Source organism: Colias croceus, chromosome 22, assembly GCF_905220415.1.
Source record: "Colias croceus chromosome 22, ilColCroc2.1".
Classification (NCBI taxonomy): Eukaryota; Metazoa; Arthropoda; class Insecta; order Lepidoptera; family Pieridae; genus Colias; species Colias croceus.
In genome coordinates, this window is record NC_059558.1 from 4,627,777 (window position 1) to 4,639,240 (window position 11,464).

General features: G+C 36.2%; 1 pseudogene; it reads left to right on the plus strand.

Moving 5' to 3' along the window:
* The first annotated feature begins 7,139 nt into the window (after window positions 1-7,139).
* Window positions 7,140-9,030, plus strand: LOC123701978 (annotated as a pseudogene).
* Window positions 9,031-11,464: the final 2,434 nt, after the last annotated feature.

The following is an 11,464-nucleotide window of genomic DNA, read 5'->3' on the forward strand; positions in this document are numbered from 1 at the left end:
CTCCGCCTCCCGCCAAAATTAAACACTTACCTCACCCCGCACGATCAGACATAAAATGGTACATATTTTTCTACAGGGACGATACGCAACGAAGATTGACAACATTAATCAAATTGACTTAAAGTAATTTTATTATTTTGGATTTGTGATTATCGTTTTTCGTAGAAAATGGTTAGATATTGTGCTGTTTACGGATGTATTTCATCAGAAAAACGCGAATTTTTTTTACGCTAGTCAAAAATGTGCCAACCATAAAGCGTTAACACATTTGCAGTCTCTACAGTGTGACTGTCAAAACGATAATTTTGTATGGAGTGTCCGGGGTGTGGCTAAATTTTACTTTTTTGTATCGTAGACTATTTTTTAATTTAATTCTCATCTATTTTAATATTTATAATAATTAATTGCTGCGAAAAAATATGAAATTATTTTCAAGTTTCGATAAACATTTTTAGCTTTAGCAGTAGTAAGTGTAATAACAATAATTATATAATTATACAAGGTTTACTCATTGGTTATTAGTCAAGTTATGAATAAACACTTATTCAACCCTTAATCATTGCATAAGTATTATGATGTTTAACAACTGTATAATATGTTTTTATTGGTAAGACTGTAACTTACTAACATCTAGAAAAATCAGTCTTAATTATAACTTTTATAGGAATCAACATACTACACTGCACAAAGGCAGAACTCTAATTAGTGTTATCGATTTCTGGCACAGAAAAGCAGCCTTTTTTTACTAATTTAGGCGGATTTATTTTCCTTAAAACATCTTCCCAAGAATACAATTGTTCATCCTTTATTAGTGGCCATCGCCAGAATTTCACCCCTTTTTTCATTGCACCCACCATAACACCCTCCTCATTTAAAGAAAGTAATTTTCCCGGATATATCTGGTCATTCCATTTGACGAAGACATGATCATCTACTTGGAGAATATATTTCAGGTTTGACTTGTGTCTCAATTCTAAAATGGACGCTATTGGAAGATCATCTTCACTTCTACCAGCATTTAAGCTTTCATGTTCTGAGATCGACGCTGTTGGAAGATCGTCTTCATATTTTGGGTCATCCGGCATAAAATCGTCGTCTGGCAAATCTGCTGTAGATGAAACATGACTCATATTAGAGCTGCAACTAGTTGTAGAATCCTCGTGACGTTGGCGTCGTCGCTGTGATTGGGTCTTTATGTTTTTTGTCTTTTTTGTGACAGATTTGGAAGTCACACCAGACGGACCTGAATCAATATCTTGCACAGTAATTGAACGGCCAGCAGGTACGTTTAGTTTTCTTTTTCTTGCAGTCGTCGTCTGGGAAGATGATGGATTTCGTGTTTGCTGCAATTGCTGCATAAACGAATCAGCGATTAAATCCAGATGCAAGATGCGATCCTGTCGAGGCAACCTGTTTATTGGTATAGCTTTGTCAATCGGATAGATTCCAGTTTTTTCGAAACCAGCTATTATGTTTTCCTTTGTTGCAGTCATGCTATCTAATGCTTGCTTGAGTATGCCAGGAAATTTATCCTTTGGTAGCGTTGAAAGTTTGCGACCCTCTTGACTCTGCTTCCAATTTAGAAAAGCCTGCCGCCATTTGATCTTCAACGGCCTGAAGTACGCCACGTCCAATGGCTGTAGAATATGTGTCGCATTGGGAGGCAAGCATATAAAAGCTATATTGTTTTCCTCGCATACTTTAAGTACACTTGGGTTTAAGTGGGATGCAAGGTTATCACCTATCACAACTTTTCGTACTTCCTGCCGTCTCAATATTGGAAATAAGTGGTTCACAAACCAATCCTCGAATGTGATAGCGTCGATCCAACCACTTTTGGTTCTGTTATATCGGGCTCCAGGCGGACCGTTTTCAGTCCATGTAGTCCATAAGTGATCTGATTTGTATATGATGTATGGCGCAATAGAATTCCCAGCAGCATTGCCACAAAACATGACGGAGTAGCTGAGTTTTGAAGAGTTGATTATTGCCTCTGGGTATTTAGTTCCACGTCTACAAATCACCTTTTTTTTCCGGGATCGTCTGTCAGGTTTGTTTCGTCGTAATTGTAAAGGTTCTCAGGAGGAATATTCTCTAACTCTGGACGCAAATTGCCAATAAAGTCTTCTATAACGGCCTCTGAAACTTGGGCACGCACTTTCTTGATATTATTTGCGAACCGCTGGGAAAGTTCTGGATGACGATGCATGAAGCATCTAAGCCATTCCAAACCCGGAACATTATTTTTAAATTGAGGTACATCTCTTCCGTGCGACGACAGATAGTCTCTTATAATGAATTGTAAGTCAATACTCAACAAGGGAAAGAGGGTGCTACTGTGCCGTCGTAAACATTATCTCTGCCTAAAAACTAATTTAAATATACTAAAACAAAGTATTATGGTAAATAATCCGATAGTGTTTGTGAATTTATTGAGTGACTACTGTGATATATTGAAGACTTAAAGAAGTGGACACGGAAAAATACATTTCACTGTAAAATATAATAGCGAAGACCTACCATTAGTGTTACTGTTTTTGTGGACTTATTCAAGAATCTTAATCGTTCGAACTAAAACCGAATGCCGTTTTATTGTGCACGGAAGTGATTCTAAATAATTCAAACGAAGAACAATTACATATTATAAGGGTAAAATATATCAACATAACCTTAAAGTTTTAACATTTATTGAAGCATTTATTGTGATTCGTATCTATGATTCAATATCCTAGCGACACACAGCGCCATCTAGTAGAAAGCTGAGGAACTTATCTGCTTGCAATCGATACACGTATTTTTTATTTTATCAACATGGAAGAGGTTTTAAATGCACTTAAATTTATACAAAAGGAATTGGATAACCAGAAAATTATTATCCAGGAAAGTGGGAAAATTATTACCGAACAAGTTACACAGAATATTAATACTATATTAGAAGAAAAATTTTGTCTTTGGGAAGAAAAGCATAATAAACTTAAAGAAGTCGTGGAAAATCAGGAAAAAAGAATCTATTTCTTAGAAAAGCAATCAAGACAGAGAAATTTAATTTTTTTCGGTATTGAGGAAACAGAAAATTCCTACGAAAGCCTGGAAAAGAACATTATCAAGTGGATAGATCAGTTCTTCTCTATTCAACTAAATTATTTTGATATTCAAGAAGCAAGGAGAGTAGGAAAGAAAGGCGACAGACCACGCCCAATAGTAATTACTTTTTCTACTTTAGGAATAAAAATAAACATTCTTAAGAAAAAACTGATGTTAAAAGATACTCCCTACTACGTTCAAGCGGACTATCCGAAATATATACTAGAAAAGAGAAAAGGATTAAAAGAACAACTGAAAATAGAGAAAGAAAAGGGTAACACAGCTACAATCAAATACGACAAATTAATTATTACCGAAAGCATGCACAAAAGAAAACTTTCTTTATCACCTGAAAACAGCACAATCCCAAAAATTGAGAAACCTACTCAAGCCAATAAAAAGAATAAACAACAACAGCTCAAATCGACGGCCAAAAGATCAAATAGCATATCAGAAGGAGTGATAAAACCCGGCATGTTAAACTTTTTAGTAAATACAAATACAGTTAAAACAAAAAACACTCAAAACGTAAATAATAAGAATATATAGCAACTAAGCCCCTCCTCCAACATAGATTACAGCACAACAAGAACCAGATACCAAGAACATCTTCCAACCCGGCTGGTCACCGTGGAAGATAATGACCACAACCCTCCAAATGAATACACACAACCAGAGATCAGAATTAATAAACTATCAACTCAATTGAAAGTAGCAACTTATAACGTCGCGTCAGGACCTTGTCGACATACTATTGCTTGGGACGAGGACTGTCGGTCCAAACTAGAAACAGATTGCACAGGACAGGGACATTTGGGAATATTTTGGAGGAGGCCTTTACCCAATACGGGGTTTCTACATACAATCCTTAAAAAAAAAAAAACATTTAAAGAAATAAGAAAATAAATGACAATTCATAAACTTAAAATAAAGTAAAAATTTAATAAAGTTAAAAATACTGTTAAGGGGGGTTAGGCGGTCAGCGAAAATTCAGCTATTCGGGCCTGAGGTAAGCGGTGAGGGGGTCCGCGTTTAGTATGGAATCAACGTGCTCGAAACTAAAAATCGTAAGCGCCATTCACATTTTTATCAAAAAGTGAATGAAAATATTTAGTATTTTCTAAATCTAAAACAGTCACGAAATCGAGAAGGTAAATGCCTATGTACTTGTGATTTTATACGAATTATTATCGTAAAATACGGTTGTAATGAGCATTTATATGATATTTTAGAGGTAACTTCAGGATTTTTTTTTATCGAGCAAAATTTTTCCAATCGTGTTTTGGAAACAGTCATCCCATCACACATACGTTCTGTAATACATATTAGAAATTTCAGTGCGAAAAAACCTCAATATTTTCAATTATAGCTCATAGAAAACAGTCCATTTTTCCGTGTTCACCTACTAAGGGCCCTTAACAAACAAATAAACTACAACTAACTTACTTTTAATGTAAATGGATTAACCAAGTGTGTATAACGTAGATATAAAAATAGTCTTAAATGATTGTAACTTGTTTGTAGAAAATAAATGGGCTTTTTTATTTTTTTTTTTTATTTTTTTTTATTTATTTTTTTTTACTCAACAAGGGAAAACCAAACTCTGCCAAGGCTATGATGTGGGCAACAAAGACCTGTTCCTCTTCCTCTGAGAATATAGTTGAACGGCCTGGCTTGTTGGAATGCTTGTTTTTCAACTTGTTCTTGATGGTACTGCGCGGTATTTGATATTGATCTGCAGCAGCTCGCTGAGACAGTTGTTTGGATCTAACCATGTTCAAACATTGCTCCAATTTCTCCTGCGAGTAGTCCGCATATCGGCGGCTCCATGGCATTTGATCTCGAAGCGGTTTTCCTGCAATCAAAAGAAGACCAAATCACTTAAGCTAAGATGCCTAAAATGTTTGGGTTACTTTGGCCCAGGGCCAAAGTTAAACCAAACGCCCGGCCAAAGTAATTCCTCCTCTTAAATTCAAATATAGCTACTAAAATAACTATCTGATCCACACAATTTTACGAACCGCATAGTCCCGAACATATTCGACACACTACGTAATACAAGTGAGATGTCAAACTTACCTAAATGTTTCAGTTCAGACAGAAGTTTGCACAGTAAAAATTTAAAGTAAAATTGACTGGTTCAAATCGAGATCCAAACGAACACTAAGCGCTTCGCTTTAGAAAATGAATCACTGTTTTACCGACAAAGCTTGATGCCATCTACCGGAAGCCGTAAGTACTTTTGCGCCATTTGCTATGGAAAAAAAATGGCGCGTGATTCAAACTTTTTGATTGTTATGGGTCAAAGTTACCCCCTTGGGCCAAAGTAATACGATGTTACGGTATATAAAAAAAAAAAAAAAAAATTATTTTTCCGATCATCTAGACCACTTTTTCTAGCACATATATTTTTTCCGATTGAAAATACGTTATTATGCATTTAAGGGATAAGTAATATAAATATGTGTAGTGTGTATGTGTGAGATATGTGTCTGTGATATGATGTAATATAAAGTAACATCAAAGTTTTCCACGGCATTCTGGGTTCCAACTCCTTAACTGGGGTCCAAATGGCTTTCGTTGCATCAAAAAAATTCTCTTTTTCTCTAAATTCTGCCATATCTAGCCATAACAATCATTGAGGTATTATTACTACGTATGTAGTAAATAGTATCTCAATGGTTACAATAGCCCAAGTTCATGTTCATGTTAGCGGCATTATCAGTTATTACTGCCACAAATTTTGCGGGGCCAACTTCCTCAATAATTTTAATCATTTGCTCATTCAAAAATTGACCAGTTTCTCTTTGTGTCTCGCAGTATATGGCATTATAACAAATTGGTTTCGGCGTTGCACTGATAAAATTTATCATCCCTTTACCAAACATGTTTGTCCATCCATCACAAATTAGACCAAGTGCGACAGACTTCTGTAATTTATTTCCAATTTCCTCTTTAATTCGGACATGATCAGCTTGTAAAAGGGGATTACTTAACGCATGTCTTGACGGCACTGTATAGGATGGATCTAAGACTTTAAAAACGTCTTTTTAATACTCACATTCTAAAAGCGACAACGGAACCCCACTAGCGTAAATGGCTCTCGCTACAACAGTGTCAACGTCTGCATGACTATACGAAATCACTACGTCGCGACTTGATGACTGTAAATCGGATGACATCGATGTATTTTGTAGTAGTACTCCAAAATTAATAATGCGCATGCAGATCTTCGCTAATTATCGTATTTCCAGAAACACCCGAATCATTGAATCGTAAGTGCCCTAAACAATGCACTTGCATCTTGCACCATATTTGAAAGAAATAGAAGTCAATTCAGAGTCATACACAATCGAAAACAATTCGGGCGATAGGTGACGGTAGCCTGTCAGTCAAAAATTCAAAAATCCGTCAGTCGTCTTTATAGATTGGTGGTGACCGCACGTATTATCTCTGTATGGAATTATATAGAGCTGCTGTTACATACCCTTCTCAGTTTTGTTACAAAGTTGAATTTTCCGGTAAAATGATTATTTACACAGGTAGCAGATAGCAGTGGGGAAAGTGAAAATTAATAAGAGCATAATGAAAGTTCTGATCATTCTACGATATCAGAAATAGAGATAATCCCTGATTCTGTAAATCCTTTGGACTGAGATTTTAATGATTAGATTTCACAATTTAAATGCAAAACCAGTGTTTGAAAATCATTTTTTTAAATATAAACTTTGTCTTATTTTAACCTTCCATACATCCATCATTACGCCAGCTTCAGTAAGAGCTCTGCCTCATCAAGACGCCATGGCGACGTCGCCGGCTACGTATCCAAACAGCTAATAATGAAATGTATGGTACCTAACTCACTTGGCGACGGTTTGGCAACGTCGCCAAATTGGAAGCGTAGCCACGAGCTACAGTTCTCTACGTGGCTTCTGGATACTCTGGCGGCTTGGCGACGTTGCCACTATAATGTACACGGTTAAACTGCACCTCGCTCACTCAGTCGCCAGTCAGCCGCCATTTTGGACGCTCACTCGAAATATAGTACCTAGTTGATGTTGTAAATAATGAGTTTCGATACTGAAAAATTTATAATAGAAATTCAAAACCGTCCTTGTATATGGGATAGTTCATCTAATGAGTATTCCGACCGTAACTTAAAAATTAAATGTTGGGACGAAATAGTAAACATATTTAAAGAAAAAGACGAAATGACAAACCAAGAAAAAAAAGAACTAGGTAAGTAAGTGTACATTTATTAACTTTTATTTATACATATTTGTCTTGCCATGGTAATATATTTTCAGTTACAAAATAATCTGCTAGTTTGTCTCGGACTGTGAGTGCCGTTCTTCCTCCTCTATCGCGATTTCGACTTGTACCTGGTTCAAATCCTGTCACCGTCAGAGTATCTTCGTAAGAATAGCCATCTCTGGAACGTACAAAATTGTGCAATATGCAACATGTCCTCACAATCGCTTTTGCCAAATCTATATGTACATTCATTGGCCTGTGAAAAATCCTCCACTTGTTAGATAAAATCCCAAATGTACATTCGATATATCGGCGTGCTCTTGATAATCGGTAGTTGAATATTTTTTGCTTGTAACAAAGATTGTGTCCTCCGTATGGTCTCACGAGGTTTTCATGTAACGCAAAAGCTTCATCTCCCACTATTACGTATGGAATATTGTCACCGTTTTCTGTCAATGGGCTTGCCGCAGGAACATGTAGAGATTGGTTAGTGAGATTAGTGTATAAAGCACTATCTTTATAAATTGCTGAATCGCTGCTTTTTCCATACGCTCCAACGTCTATATATAGGAAATTATAATTAGCATCACACAGAGCAAGTAATACAATAGAAAAATAATGCTTGTAATTAAAGTATAGTGATCCAGTATGCATCGGTTTAATAACTCTCATGTGTTTCCCGTCAATGGCGCCAATGCAATGGGGGAAGTTTGCGATTGTTTCAAATCCTCTTGCAACTTTTTCCCAATCATTTTCTGTCTTTGGAAGACCTATAAACTTTTCTTGATATTGACATATAACGCTACACACTTCTCTGATTATTGTGCAAATTGTTGTATGACCGAGTCTGTAGCTGTAGTAAAGGTCCATGAGTGAACACCCTGACGCAAAATACCTAAAAGAAAAGATAACATAATTATTGGACTGCAATAAGCTGTTTGATTGATTGATGAATGGTTATACTAAACTTCTTTTTTTTTTTCAGCTGATACTTTACAAAAAAGGTGGAAAAGTATCCGTGGTTGCTTCACACGAGAACTGAACCTGCAAAAATCTTTGAAGTCCGGATCGGGTCGTGGACCACGTAAAAGCGAATATATTTTTTTTAAACAACTTCTGTTTCTACAGAAGGTTGTCGCATTAAGAAAGCCTGAAGTTGTGGCATCAAAAGAGTCTGAAGCTACAGATCCTGATGTTGAAGCTACAGATCCAGACTTGCAACAAGATCATTGTCCTAAAAGAATGAAAAAGAAACAGAAGACTGCACCTGAAGATGACAAATTTTTAGAAGTCCTTAACAAATCCATCAAAAGTAGAGAACAATATGAAGTTGGAAATCAAGATGAAGACAGGTTATTCATGTTGTCTTTAGTTGGCACTTTAAAAAATGTGCCTCCTCAAAAAAAAATGGCCACCAAAATTAAAATAATGACAATTCTTGAAGAAGCAACCCGCTCTGTGCCCAACATTGATGATAGTGCATTATACCGTCAAAGCTACTGGTCACAAACAGAACCGCCGCCATCACGAAGTTTTCACCCTACATATTCTACTGTTCGCGGAGAAACCCCAAAAACCCTACCCATGATGAACTACAACAATGAGTCATTATCTAGTGCACCGTTTAGCCCACCACCGTCAAATATGACAAATGCTTCAGAAGATTCATCTATTTTAGATTTATATGATTAACTTAGTTTCATTTTCATAAATTTGATTAAAATTCTACTTACCTGAATGACACAAATAGTTTTTCTTCCGGACTTATCGATTTTCTAAATATTGTATCCTGTTTAGTTAAATCATTTCTACATAAGTTCAATAATTCGTCAAAAGATGCTATCGACATTCTCGTGTAATTGAAAAACTTTTCAGGATATTTTCGTAAATCTCCATACAGTCTAAAAAAAATACCACTTCGGCTTCGATCTGATATAAAAGGATGAACCCATAGTTTCTTTTTTTTTCTATTTTTCTACGACATAGATAACAAATAAGTGCGATTTCTTCTACATCCATTCCTGACGACATCAAGGAACTGACTGTCGAGACGCCATGGCCACTTGACTTGGCGACCTTCGGATGCCAGAAGTAGCCAGGCCTGCGCCGCTGGCGACGTCGCCATGGCGTCTTGATGAGGCAGAGCTCTAAGACACTTTAATAGTTCTAAGAATGGCAACGTCGCTGGCCACGTCGCCATGGCGTCTTAATGAGGCAGAGCTCTTAGTTCTCTAAGAGCTAATATATATATAATATATAATAAGCTGTAGCTCGTGGCCACGCTTCCAATTTGGCGACGTTGCCAAACCGTTGCCAAGTGAGTTAGGTAAGCTGTTTAGACGCCATAGCGACGTCGCCATGGCATCTTAATGAGGCAGAGCTCTAAACGTGTTGACGTTCCAGCTCTTCTTAATCGGCCTGTACAACTAGCTAGAATGTATACCCGTAGTACCCCCTTGTGTATGTTTTCAATAAAAATGCTGGGGTAGACTGTATATTTTTATTTTTTCCTCTTTTCACAATATATAAAAGCAATTTTTTGTACTTGATCATTTTCATTTACATCTAGTTTAGTGCGATTTAACAATTTATTTGTATCTCTGCACCAGTTACATAAAAAGAAATTTCAATTGAGATTGACCATAAAATCTTCTGCAGATTGTTTGTGCTCATTACTTTTAATATAATCAAACAACTGGTCAACTGGTCTGGTGAATAATACTGTCTTGATGTAATTTTTAATATTATGTTTATTACTGTTATTACTTAATATGTAGGTGACCACATCTCGTATTTCGGAAAATGATTGAATCAAATCATTACCCGGGTATGTCAGGCTTTTTTTTTGCAAAGTTATATTCTTTGTAATTAAGGCTTGGGTTATCTCTACTTTTATTGTAAAAACATTTTTCGTATTCTTAAAAATTTTTTAAAACTTTTTGTTTTGTCATTCTCAACACACCCAGATACATATTCTAATTGGGCCATAATTTTGGAATTGCTACTTTTATTTTTCAATGTCACAAACCAAGATGTAGTCACCAATTAAAATCTAATTCTATATTTATGGAAATCCTCCATTTGTTATTTAAGCGGTCATTTTAATTGAGACTATTATAAATTGTTTGAAAAACTACACAAACACACTGCTTGATGACGAATAACGATCGAGTGCCGAGCGGGATAGCGAGTCGCTGGCCGCTGCGGGGGCAGAAGAATGAAGCGGGATGGTGGGTACTCGGCATAGTAAACAAATTGGGATTCTAGTGAGTCTCTCGCCTCTCTTCTCGACCGAGTACTCGTTAAAGTGTTTATACCAACCGAGCACTCGACCGAAGACACACTCCGTTTTTATTTCCCTATATCCCGCATAATACGCTTTACTGCTTTCCCGTTTAAATTGTCCCACATCCGATTTGCATTTTGTGCATCCTGTATGTGCACATATAAAATTGGGTTGATCAACAATATTACCTTTGATTTTGCTTTGGTGTCTTGCATAATTGCGTTGGGATCGGAAGCATCTGGTGCTTTCAAAATACAGATATGCAAATCTTCATGTTGGAGGTATGCCGTAACTGCAAAACTCCAATTTGCCCAATTGTCACGACCCTTCAACTTCTCAATCGACATTATAGTGTTAGTTCTAGCATATTTGTAATATTTATACAAATCTGAAAATACTTAGCTGAAAAAAAGAAATTACTCGCGAGCCGGTACATAACTAAGTGAGGTTATACTTGTGAGATTTTACTTTAGCTATAATTTTGAAAATATTTAACAAAACTTGGAAAAAACACTAAACGACAGGCTTGACTGGGACTATAACCTGATAAAAACTTATGTGTAAAATAGCGGATGGATAGCTAATATTAGGATTTAGTTTTTAAATAAAACACGGAGCGTTCTAAACATGACAGATCGTATAATAGAGAACGAGAGAGGTTACAGATTAAAAGATGCGTTCACAATATGACATTGACAGACAACGAATGCAAATTTCATCAACGCGTTTTTTGTTCAGTCCCTGTGAAATCGTCTAAAACGGGTTTTACTGTATTTAAATTTGGTGCAGTTAGTATCTCCTTTTATTTGTAAAAAAATACTAACATGAGGGAGTGTGTAA